This window comes from Pantherophis guttatus, chromosome 6, assembly GCF_059756535.1.
Source record: "Pantherophis guttatus breed Tessera chromosome 6, ASM5975653v1, whole genome shotgun sequence".
NCBI classification, from domain to species: domain Eukaryota; kingdom Metazoa; phylum Chordata; class Lepidosauria; order Squamata; family Colubridae; genus Pantherophis; species Pantherophis guttatus.
Genome location: NC_142068.1, coordinates 26,004,742 through 26,015,193, shown reverse-complemented (window position 1 = coordinate 26,015,193; position 10,452 = coordinate 26,004,742). Strand labels below are relative to the sequence as shown.

General features: G+C 38.7%; 1 long non-coding RNA gene across 1 annotated transcript; it reads right to left on the bottom strand.

Moving 5' to 3' along the window:
• Window positions 1–5,760: 5,760 nt before the first annotated feature.
• Window positions 5,761–7,015, bottom strand: LOC148113059 (uncharacterized). The gene is made up of 2 exons (XR_015728496.1): window positions 6,710–7,015; window positions 5,761–6,369 (listed from the first exon to the last, which is right to left on the bottom strand). It is a non-coding gene; the product is annotated as an uncharacterized LOC148113059 (long non-coding RNA).
• Between the last annotated feature and the right edge of the window lie 3,437 nt (window positions 7,016–10,452).

The window sequence follows — 10,452 nt, the reverse complement described above, 5'->3', positions numbered from 1 at the left end:
GACTCAAAACTGGAATGAGCAGATTTTATATCATGTACAACTCAGCAAGGAAAAAAGGGAGAATCATCTGCGTATGCAGAAAAATAAATGCATAACGACAGTTGTTCAGGCATTCCCTTCAAATTGCTGAATTATTTGATGGTTAGATAAAAATGTTTAGATATTTCATTCTTTGAAGAACATGCCAAACCAGAAACAGCATCTTTTTGGGCTGGTGACATCTGAGATTTTGAGAACATGCTTAACAAACAAAATAGTTGTTGGAGAAGAATAGTGCTTTTTATCAAAGATGCTGTATAAGACTCCATGAGTTATAAATCACCATAAATTGTCTTTACTACCTCTGCTGCTTATCTCTCTTCTTTCTTTTGCACAGGTATCTTAAATTACAAATGGAAACATTTGTAAACACAAGGGATCCTTACATGAGTCCACAAATTCACTTCATTTAGGAAGGATGTCAAAGGGCCATGGTGGCTCAGTGGCTAAGATGCTGAGCTTGTCAATCAAAAGGTTGGCAGTTCAGCGGTTCAAATCCCTAGTGCCGCATAATGGGGTGAGCTCCTGTTATTTGTCCCAGCTTCTGCCAACCTAGCAGTTCGAAAGCACGTAAAAAATGCAAGTAGAAAAATAGGGACGACCTTTGGTGGGAAGATAACAGTGTTCTGTGCACCTTTGGCATTTACTCAGGCTGGCCACATGACCACGGAAACGTCTTCGGACAGCGCTGGCTCTTCGGCTTTGAAATGGAGATGAGCACCACTCTGTAGAGTCAGGAACGACTAACACATATGTGCAAGGGGAACGTTTACCTTTACCTTAGGAAGGATGTGTGGGGTTCAATAGCTAGCTGTAGCCACAGTCCCTCTGGAAAAACCACACATCTTCTCCTTCTTTCCTAATAAATATCCACTGGTTATAGATGAACTTTGCAACACATTCATACTGATGTAATTTAAGAGCAGTTCTATACACATTTCCTCATAAATGTCCCCAACTTCTTTTACTGGGTAGTAGGGTTTACTGTTTCTGAAGGATATCTAGAAACATGTGTAGCCAACATATATGAAATCCAATGGTTATTTTGAATTGCAGGTGAAATTGATATTCCATAGTGGGGAATGATGAACTTTGTAAAAGGAAAAACATTCTCTGTATTAATTTCACCTGTTTAGTTGTCAATAGAATTGTTCATGATCAGTGCTTAAACTCCCCTTGCTGGCAGCTTATCTGAAATCTTTACACAGCCTGTATTTACATATCTGTAATTAGTTCATTTCTTCCAAGTTCAGTTCCTTTCTTGGCGTAGTTTTGTTCTGGAGAACTGGTAGCAGAAATTTTGAGTAGTTTGGAGAACCGGTAAATACCACCTCTGTCTGGCCCTGCCCCATCTATTCTCTGCCTCCCAAGTCCCAGCTGATCAGAAGGAAATGGGGATTTTGCAGTAACCTTCCCCTGGAGAGGGGAGGGAATGGAGATTTTACAGTATCCTTCCCCTGCCATGCCCACCAAGCCACACCCACCAAGCCATGTGACACCCACTAAGCCACCCCCACAGAACCGGTGGTAAAAAAATGGGAAACCCACCACTGCTTCACACACCAATAAATGCATTTCAGACAGAATGGAAAACCTGTTTATTATCACGGCTAGCTCAGACTCTTACAAGGAAACCAAGAGACAGCAGCCAATCCCAGAACTGCCAGGTAATCCTGAGAAGCTGCAGGCAAAGGAGGTTATGCTGTCTGCCATCTAGGAGACACCTGTCTCAGAAAATGAGAGTCTGAGATGCCACTCCCTGCCAGTGCAAGTGCTCACTATGTGCAAAGGAGAATAGAGTTAAGGTGCTCTTCAAGACTCCATTCAAGAAAGGAATCTTATCTTTCCAAATAAGCAACATCGGAGTTCCTTATATAGAAAAAGAGCAAAGAGCTCAAGACTCTTCATTGGCAACAATTGCTTGTTAACCTAGATTCCAGGTGCCTTAATCCTTAATTTGAAAGCTTGTGACTGTGATTCTGGACCTAGATTGGCTGGTGACAAACAATTGGACATTAAAATTTCCCCTGACCACAGTTGTATCTGCTGTTTTGGATTTGGAGTCTCTTTCAAGGCAAACTTGCCGGACTTCTGGGAAACTTGATTTCTCTTCTATGTGTGTGTATGCTTGTGTATTTGCATGCACTTTTGCTTTCTCCCTTGCTCATTTGCTTGAAAAGTTCCTAGTGAAGTTTCCAAACCTCCCTGTGTGTTTGTGAGTGTTTGGATTCAGATAAGATATTTATCCAATGAAACAGACTGATTGGAGGAACTGGGAAGGAACTGGCTAAGAATGGCAGTAGAAATTTTTGGTACACTAAATCTTAGTAGTTAGCTTTAGCTTTAATAACTGTATAATATTTGCATTGCGATTATGCAGATATTATGCCACATGTTTATTTTCATTGTTGCATCCTGATGGAGAGGGATGTTATAAATAATGATAAAAATGTATGTTTGCTTGCTTGATCTGACTTTTAAGGGCCACACAGGATGGACTTTGTAGTACCAACATGAACTTTGTAGTATTGTTGTCCTTGCTAACACAGTTATTTTGTATTTTTATTATTTTTCTCATTTTTTAAATGATGTTAATGGTTTATCAAACCTTTGCAGATTGGAATGTAGAATGGATTGGTTGATAGCTTCTAACATTCCTAAACTGAAAAGATAAAAACTGCTTTTGTTCCCCAGGTCAGGATAGGATGGGACCATGTTTGCTTTAATAATACACCTGGAGTTGGTCTTCTGATAAGAGAAAGCTTGTTAGTGCTAATTGGTACCTGGTTCGTCTCTCCGTGAACTCCAAACAACCTTGTGACTTTTTCCCCTCATTAACACCTTAAATTGTACACCCCTGCTTTTGTCAGATTTCATTTAAATGAACATGTGTGTTGTTGATATGTTTGACTGCGTGTAACTGCTTCCCTATGCAAAGGGAAAGTTCATTTTGTCCTGTTCAATCAATTTTTATAAATTCCTTTGATGTGTTAACTATAAAAAGGACTAAAAGCTGAGAATCGAGGTTCCTTCTTTGAATGAAAGGAATCCTTTCTAATCAGAACATTCTGAAAAAAATGGTAATAAAATGATCTTCCTGTTTTGGTCTGTTTCACTGGAAAATTTTCTTGCTGAGGCATGAAGCCATATTTCGGCCCTCTCTTTATCTAGTTCTCACCTCACCAAATGTAAAGGGGTGAGCTCCCATTACTTGTCCCAGATTCTGCCAACCTTGCAGTTCGAAAGCACATAAAAATGCAAGTAGAAAAATAAGGACCATCTTTGCTGGGAAGGTAATAGCGTTCCGTGTGCCTTTGGCATTTAGTCATGCTGGCCACATGACCACAATAAAGTCCAGAGCAAAATGCCACCATACATACATACTTTTAAACAGGAGATTAAAAACTTATAAAAAGTGAGTAAACAAAGGAAAGAAATTGACAAGAAACTAAAAGTACGAAGAATATAAAGTAAAAGAAAAAAGAAAAGACATAAGTAGCTTTTGATCATGTAAATTACTATAAACATAAGTACAATATTAATTTACCTCTTACTCTATGGATATAATTTTACTCTCTTCTTTCTATAACACTACATAACAAATTTCAATTTAATTTTTGTTCCTTGGTACAAATTGTGTTTTCCTAATCCCTTGTGCCTCAAATAAATAGAAAATAGCTATTGTTCCACAAAAACTTTGCTTCTGTGGTCAGGACAATGATATTTTGAAATTAATCCATTTGTGAGAACATTCTCGATTCACATTCAATGCTGAGAATACTTCCTGAATACTCTTGAACTGTGAGAACTGCCCAGAAGTTTCTACAATTAGCCAGACTTTTCTAGAACTTTCTGGAATCTTTTAGATCTTTCTAGCAGTTTTTTTGGACTATCCTGTAGTATCCATAGAAGTATAAAAGTACAGATGCCTTTAACCAACCTTTTAGTTTGTCTAATTGCTGAATAAGAGAATACTGAATAGCAATATTTGATTTAAATGGCATCAAGAAGTGCTTGCACCCAGAAGATACATTTTGCTACATGTGTGGACAATTTATCACGACAAGATACTCTGTGAAAGCATATGTTAAGCTGTGTGAGGCCTACAAAACATACTTTGGCATGTCTGTCGGGCCCTGGGCACCTCATTTCACATATCAACACTGCAAGAACACTCTTGAAGGTAAGGTGAACAATTTGCTACTCGCCAGATGAAATTTCAGTGGTTTATTACAGTTTAAGAGTTGTAATTAAGAAGTTTTTCACTGTTTTCAATATTCTAGGAAAATGCAGGCTACAATATACATTTTATGCCCTATGGTAATATCTTGCACATATTAGGTAATGTGTGTAATATCATTTTTTAATATATATGTATCTATAATTCTGCTATGTTTACCAGCTGGTACGGGGATGAAAAGAGGGCCATGAAGTTTATTATCCCAAGAATTTGACAGGAACCAACTGACCTCTCAAGCAACTGCTACTTCTGCATGGTGGACTGTTTACTATCATGTATCCAGACATTCCTTCATCCATCGCCAAGGTACCACACTGCACTGAGCTCACTCCTGCCATCTTCAGGAGTGAGAAGTAAGTTAGACAGTGAGGAAGATATTGCAGATACAATTTCACAGATGCAGCTGAGGAGAGGAAGCCATACATTCCCAACCAGAAAGACCTCAATGATCTGATCAGAGAACTTGGTCTTACCAAGTCCCATGCTGAGCTTCTGTCATCTAGGCCCAAGGAGTGGAACTTGGATGAAAATGTATAAGTCACAGATCAGAAAAAGCATCACCAACGTTTTCCAAACTTCTTCAGTTGGCAAGGTGGGCTGTGCTTTAGCAACAATGTGGCCAGTCCATTCAAGGCTATAGGAGTCAACAGTGATTGGCACATATACATAAACAGTTCATCTAGGAGCCTCAAAGCCATGCTGCTTCATAACAGGAACATCTCTCCGTCTCTTCCTGTGGCTCATTCTGTGTACCTCAAAGAGGGCTACACCATTAAAACAATGTCAAGATGTTGCTGAGTGCCTTGAACAGAGGTGGGCATCATATACTGTAATAACCGGTTCGCCCTGAACCGAAAATGTGCACACAAGCCTTCCATGTATGCTCACGGCATCAAAAAAATGGCGATTATATAGGACAGGATAGCACCAGGGTGGGTGGCCGGGCCTAACTGCTGGCCAGAACTACCAGTTCGCTTGAACCAGTCCAAACCAGCAGCAGCCCACCTCTGGCCTTGAGGTATGATGACTATGGCTGGGAGGTCATTGGAGACTTCAAAATGGTGTCATTCCTGATGGGCCTTCAAGGCGGTTTCATGAATTTTTCTTGTTTTCTTTGCCTCAGGGACAGACGGGATACTAAGGTGCACTATCACAGAAGGGTCTGACCAAAGCAGACCGAGTTCAAAACATTTCTTGGAAAATTTCTGTTCTTATAAGTGTTGAATTTATTCTATACACCTTATTCATATTTGTCTCCATATCTTTCTTCACCCCCCCCATCCCTGCCCAACAAAATTGCCAAGACATCAATAATTACTCCTCTCTAATATCTTCTTCAGAAATATTACTTCTAAGTAATCCCATATCTTCTAAAATATGGGATTACTACTAGGTCACAAAGAGGACATCACCGTGCATTTTATGAGCTTTCTCACCAAAGACATCCCTGTTGTCCTCTAATCAGTGAATCAGAAAGCTAATTTTCAATTCTAACATCAGTGTTTTAATATTGTAAAAGGAAGGGAGGATTATAGCCAATAAATGCGAGCATATATCTTTCTCTGTGTCCTCTGTCAAATTAAAAATGTGAATCATGCATGCTTTCTTTCCTATAGCAAAGAAAAAGTTCTACAACCTTCCTCTTAATCCCCAGATAATTCCATTTCATGGTTTCCTGAAGAAATTGGGCTAATATTCAGACAAAAAATATCCATTAATGCTGCAGAAAGAAGAAAAAAGTATTAGCTGCCAGTAATGCAGACTCATTGTTTCCAATTTCTATTTCACCTGTCAAAAAGTAGAAGACATTAGAGAGTTATGTTTTGAAAACCTTCATAAGTAAAATGGAGTAAAATAGGCAGACACGAAGCTAATTTTGCCAGACATGCAAGTGGATTGGCCTCACAGGAAAGGAAGTTCATCTTGTGGTGGAAGTAAATACTGTCTGGAGAATATATGGAAGGATCATCATCAAAATAATTGTAGGGTCTCAAGAAGAAACCAACTACATTCCCAAGAGCTGCAGTAGTGGGTACATCCTCAGCCTGTGGAATATGGAGAAAGCCAGTGTTGATCCAGGCAACCAGATCCTATGAAAGGAAAAGGGACAATATTATTGTACTATCTTAGGAAAAAGACCTGTTAAACAGGAAAGTAGTACAGCAATGGATTCAGAAAAGCTAAGTTTATTAAGTAAAACAGCAGATGATGTAGTAAAATCTGGGGGGGGGGGAGGTAATCTGATAGTATAACTTTTTGCTTGCCTATTCAGAATTGGGGATGTGTAGAAATGGAAAACTGGAGTAGAAAATTATTACCAAAGGCCTTATATCCGTTCTGCAAAATTTTATCAACTTTGATACTGAAAATCCATTAAAAATGCAAAAGGTAAGACATAAATCCCATGCATAATTTCCAAGACCAAATTACCTCAAGTAACAAAAATGCAAACAGGAAAGCTGATCCCGGTACGTGAGAACTTAAGCTGTCCTCTGAACAAGCATCCTAAAGATCACCAGGACTGTTCCTTTTTCCCCTAAAGAGAAAGTGCTGCTAAAACTCTTAGCCGCATGTGGCTACTTCCAGACTAAGCTTTGGGTGACAGTCCAATTGGCTACCTTCATAATCTGATGTCTTCCAAATAAATTTGACTTCAACCCCAATGCATTTGGACAGCACCAAATTGTGGGATAATAACCTGCAAGGTGCTTCACTGCTAGGTGGGGTCCATCTTCACTTACCTCATTGACAATGCTCTCATTGTTTATGAAGTCAGCAAAGGCCACGGGAGGATTCCAAGGGTCAACCTGATTGTAGGCAGTGGTGCTGAAAGGTTCATTTTCCTTCCTCTTGGTAACAGCTAGTTTATAACTAAAAGGAAAAACAAAAGGACTTGCATTTCTTATTTCTTATTAATTATTAAGATTTATTATTTCTCTTCTTAAGATCATAAGAGATCATTGTTCCAGGCATAGATCTTGAAAGACAATATAATGACAGGATGCTATCCCATGATAGCTTAATTATAAAAATATAGGGACTATCATTGTTATAACTCATTATTAAACTACAAATGAGTTTTAAGTTGATTTTACACTTGAACTGCCATGTGTAATTCCGTAGATGAGTTGCAGAATCCCAAGATCACTGTGGTGATCTCTGCCAACCTAGCAGGTATCATGGATCTCCATCCTGGTAGATAGTTCATTAAATATACTGACCCCAAATTCAGGAGATTAAAGTTTACCAGGAGCATCTCAGATTTGGTCCAGAACTGCAAAAATACAAATTTATAATAACATGGCTTGGGTTTCTTCAATACTCAACCAAAGCAATTTGAAATTTTCACCAGTAGCCAGTTCTGCTGACTTCAGATATAGCTAGGTACAAATTTACAATAATATGGCTCAGATTTCTTCAATGCTCAACCAGTACAATTGAAAAGACACATTGAAACCAACAATGTTTCTGAAGGGGACTTGTGGGAGGGTATTACAAATATCAGATAAGTGATAAAAATATGTATGGCCACCAATAGACGGTTCTACAGGTATATGCTCTGGATATGATTATACTGTAGCTGATATGAATTTAAAGTATTTCAGGCCACAATTTTATCTTTACTTTATATTGTTTGGGTTTGATAAATGCCATTCTCTCTTTTTCCTCTAATACATTTAAATTTTATTTCTGTACATCTCAAAATTGATCTGGTTCAGGATTTTCTTGGGGTGTTTTGGGAAACATTGTAGAAAAGAAAAGATTGTGAGACTCATTTTACTATTAGATCGTATTAACCTCCAATAATCTGTACCATTTGTCTTAGGTCAAGTTTAAGAATACATCTCAGATTGAGATTAATTTCCCCAAAATGGAACATTGTAATGTGGAAAGTATTTTAACTACTCTTCCAATTATGATTATAGATCATAACCCAAACATACTACATTTGTCAAAGGATCTGTTTCACTCTATGCCAGCAGTGTCAAACTCAATTTCATTGAGGGCTGCATTAGGGTTGTGTTTGATCTCGAGGGGCCAAGGTGGGAGCAGCCAGGGTGGGTGTGGCCAGCTTGACATCACCCATATCAGGGGCGCCTGTGGTGGACTGAGCGCTCTACCAGAGGAAAAAGGGCTCCCAAGCTCCATTTTTGCTGGCAGAGGCACCACAGGCCAGTCCTTTGCTGTTTCCAGGGCGGCCCCATTGGCCAGATCTAAGCACCCTGTGGGCCAGATTAGGCCCCGGGCTTTGAGTTTGACACCCCTGTTCTATGCAAAAGAAATTCTGCACAGTTTGAATAGCACTTTTTTCCTTAACTATATTCCACAGTTAAATCTTGGAAATGGAAAAGTTTTCCTTCGCAAATATTTGAAATATTTAAATTCTTTAAACAGATTTAAAGAAATCTGCCTCTTTAAAATGAATACATTTGGCAGTTCCTGCCTATCTTATTCAAGCTCCTGAAACCCAAAGACATGGGTGAATCTGTTTTACTTTTACAGTTAGATATCAGTCACTTACTGACCCGTAAGAGGCCTAGCTCCATTGGCAGAAAATCTGATTAACTGGATACAATAGCCATGCACGTGGCCCCACTTGTTGGTGCAATTGATCACAAAATAAATGTATCTGGGTATATCTGCCTTGTTCTCGGTGTCCAAAACTTTCCTAACCATTTTCATTTGATGGATCTTATTCTCTTGGCTCCAGGGGGCCTGCAAGATCTCAAAAGGGCCTGGTGGCTCAGCACACTAATAGCATTGTGATTAACACCAGCTGTCTGCAATTACTGTAAGTTCGAATCTCACCAGGTTCAAGGTTGACTCAGCCTTCCATCCTTTCTAAGGTACGTAAATTGAGGACCCAGTTTGTGGGGGCAATAAGCTGACTTTGTATAAATATACAAAAGTATGAAAGCTATTGCTTAACGCATTGTAAGCTGCCCTGAGTCTCCGGAGAAGGGCGGCATATAAATCAAATTTTAAAAAAAAAGTCATGTCATTTCCAACCAGGGTATTTATTACACCTCAGAAAGAAGACTTGTTCTCGGTGTCCAACACTTTTCCATTCAATGGATCTTCTGTTCTGGACTCCAAGGGGCCTGCAAGGTCTCAAAAGCCATGTCATTGCCAATCTCATACAGAAAATAAGTACAATTAGTACTTGAGCAACTGTTGATGGATCAGAGCACTCCTGTTGAATTTTCAGTTTCTTAAAATCAAAGTTGTATCTACCCTAAATTTTTGTTGACAGAGAGATGAAATTGTGATAAGAGTAGGTGTAATTAGTTTTTCAGGCTGAATATCAACACCTGGGTCAATGTGTAAAAACAAACTTTGTAATTATTGCTAAACAGCAGTTCATTCATAAAATAAAGGATCTGAAAGTGACTTAAAACAAAAATGAATAAAACAGATATCCGCCACTATTGCAGTGATAAAACTGTATTAGACATTTGGTATTAACTGTAATATTTCAGGTTATCATTTATTAGAACAAACCGTTGAGTGAGATTGTATATTCTATTTTATTTATTTGCTAATTTGTATCTAAACCAATTACAAACCCATGAGTGAGTGATCTCTTGGAGCCTAAGGAATGTACATAATATTTGGGAGTAATATGAGGATCACATTGGTTGGGCCAGTCATGAGGAAAGTTTTCCTGGTTTTTAAAGAGTTTTGAGGACTTTTGTTGCTCATTAAAGTTATGGTAAACCTATTTTAGGGCTTATGCTAAAATTTTCATGAATGTGCTTCATTAGCATGCAATAAAACAACACTACCAATTTTCAGCAACAAAGATCAGTGGAGGCAGGGCCCCCCACAAAGGTCTACACAATGTGTGTCCCACTCTCTCAGGAACTACGGGGGCTTCATGAATGGAATATTTATATATATTTTCACACCTTTCACTTTTTGTTCTTAGCAAAAGTGTTTTATGGGATCATCATCTGGAAAGCAGCAGCATTTAAAATGAGTCAGTGCTAAAAACAATATGACAAAGAGAAGGTGTCTATGCCCCAGAGAGGGAAAGTAAGAGCCCAAGAAATATTATGAAATGTTTCTTGAGAAATGCTAGGATGTATGCAGCTCCACCCTGTGGCAAATATATGAATAATATCTGGCAGAGTTCCGTGCATCTTTTTCAGGCCTTCATCTAAAGTTAATTC